The sequence below is a fragment of the Mytilus californianus genome, unplaced genomic scaffold, assembly GCF_021869535.1.
Source record: "Mytilus californianus isolate M0D057914Y unplaced genomic scaffold, xbMytCali1.0.p SCAF_9, whole genome shotgun sequence".
Taxonomy (NCBI): Eukaryota; Metazoa; Mollusca; class Bivalvia; order Mytilida; family Mytilidae; genus Mytilus; species Mytilus californianus.
The window spans coordinates 90386751-90389697 of NW_026262745.1; positions in this window are offsets into that span (position 1 = coordinate 90386751).

A 2947-nucleotide genomic window follows, 5' to 3' on the forward strand; every position below is an offset into this window, starting at 1 on the left:
TATCAGAATGACTACCCTCCCCCTTTTAACCCTCGTAAATTACTGGAATCTATTGTTTTGCTTTAATTATAAATCATAGTGCAAATGATATTAATTGTATGATTAACTTCTTTTAGTGGTGTCCAAACAATAATACCTTAAGAAAAAATATAACCTAACAGTCATATGTTTTAAAGGAATATAAGTTAATGTCCTTCTATAAGTTCAAATAATTTCATTTCACTTATTTTTTTCACTTTGCAAGATTAAAAAAATATTGTTTCCAAAATAATTTATGTATTCTTATTGTGAACTATAAAAAAGACAAAACTGTCAACAGTGTATTCGAAATTTTACAAACCATTTAAATTATACTTTCTTGCGATCTAACATTATTAATTTCTAGCTATTGTTTATCTTAATTTGATTAATAAAGTAACATGGCATAAATTTTTCAATTTATAATCGGTTAATGTACAAAGGGAAGCAACTTTAGTTGTTCTACATAGGGGCAAAATTGGCAGGTTAATGGTGCAAAATCAGCAGGTGCCGTATCAGCAGATGAGTGATCTAGACCCGTCTCCATTTACTTATCACTTCTATGTAAATCGGATGTCAGCGTCTCATATCGCCAGGGCTGACGCGGACGCAGACACGCGAAGCTTACATCTAATACTAGGACAGGTGACATTGTCATAACAATAATTAGTCAAAAGTAATACAACAAGTACATTAATACATGTAGGACGTGAAAAAAATGCATATGTCAATTTATATTAAAGTGAAAAATAGCAATCAATAGAACATTGTGAAGTGCATATGAATGTAATAATTATATAATCGAATAATAGAGGAAATAAATATATTATACATACATGACTTCCTGATAGATTACGTGTTTTATTGTCCGGTTATAAATTTAGTTTACATAACTGTATACTATATGTTTTCTGAAAACCAGTATTTAGGTCATTTAATCGATATTGTGCATAGTCTTTTGAAATGCTCTGTTTAGTCTTTTAACATGTTTAATCAACCTATTTTTACAGTATTGTTCAAGCTCGTTCCTTTATGTGAAATTATTATTTTATAATTTAATGAATTAAGTCAGATATTATATAATTTGTATCAATTTTACACAAATACATATGCATATCATATGTGTACATTACAATGCATTGATTCATGCATTTGTGGGTGCCAATTTTGTTGCACGTTTCTTTCTTTGCTGAATATATCATTATGCTCATAGTTGGAGATTGCTAAAATAGTGAGGTAGATAAAAAAAGAAGAAAAATGGTCACAAAAAAGAGAAAAAAAATACGACATTAATGGACTGTAGATGGTGGAGCTAGAATGTATATTTATTCAACTGTACAACTGTACACATAATTTTTGGGGAAAAAATCAACTGTTTTATGTTTTCTATTTATACAACAAAATAATCGAAAAACAAAAGGGGGCAAAAAACCAAAGGGACAATAGAATATCATACCCCTCCTCCCCCATTCCTCCTGTTAAAAAAAACAATATTTAACACTGTTGAATAACTGTCCTCATTGAAATGATTGATGAACAGAAAAATATCTAATAGAATAGTGCATTATATATTAAAGTATGTACACACCATCGTGCATTATCTGTTAGTATTAGATGTAATTTCTGCTATCTGAGGTGCGTTAGCCCCGAAAATATGAGACGATTACATTTGATTTACATAGAAGTGATCAATATTTTATCTTTTCGTTTGTTCTAAAAATTAGTTTGGACAAAGCAGGAAAATTGTCATTATCTAAAATTTAGTAACGTTTTTGGAGATGTTTTGTAGTTATGGATTTTGAATGCAATCTTAATTGTATCTGTTTTCTCTCATCAAATTGATACCGTTATCACTGTTTTTGTTTGCCAATATGAGTTCCTTTACTATCTTGTATTTTTCTGGTTTGATTGCCAAAATCTGAGCTGTTGACTTATAAATTGAATAAATTTCTGAAAGATACAGCAATATCCTTTTGTCGCTTTCTAAATTATCATGAATCATATAGAATAATGACATGGCGTACACTAGGGACACCAAATCGGCTAACGCCTTTTGGATACACAAAGTGCTCGGATGAAGATCATATCGTGTTTACACCTTAAATTTTACTCTGAGCACAGATACGAGCACAGATAAAACCTGTGCACTTGGAAATTTTTAAGGGATGCTGGAATATAGAAGCATAAAACGTATATATATTTTGTGTTTCCCAAAATTTAAAATTTGAGTGTATTTGCTGTTTGTTATCTTCGCCCTGTCAGAATTTCTCTATTTATAGCAGTTTTTTTTTTTAAAAATAGGCAAAACTTTCATTTTACACCTATGTTGTATTTTAAGTCATGTCGGATGAAACTATAGAATTCCGAATATCTGTCAAAAAGTCAAAAACAAGAGAAGCAAACATCCTTAAACTGTTAATCTGAAAGCATGCCGTACTTCAACATACATCGGCATATATATATATATATATATATATATATATATATATATATATATATATATAAATAACAACGTGATCATTGCTATAAACTATACAGGAAACATGAACATGAACACGAGTTGTATGTGGATACAAAAATATACAGATGCACACCCAGGATTTTAACTTTTCCTGATATGGATTTATATAGATTATAGATTATGTTTGTCATGTGCTTAATTTGTTTGCAAATATTAGGGTCATTTTACCAGCTGATTAGTTTGATGATCATATGTACAGTGTTCGGAAACTTATATTTTTTAAATCGTATGTCGATTTATATAGCATTGTTCGACACGATCAAGGTATATGAAAATACAATATTTTGCGATATCGACATTGTACGGGTACACATGGTACATATATGCATATGTTATCATGGTAATGGGACAATGGAACCAAATAAAAAACGAACGAACAGAGTAAAAAAAGACGGGAACAAACATAAC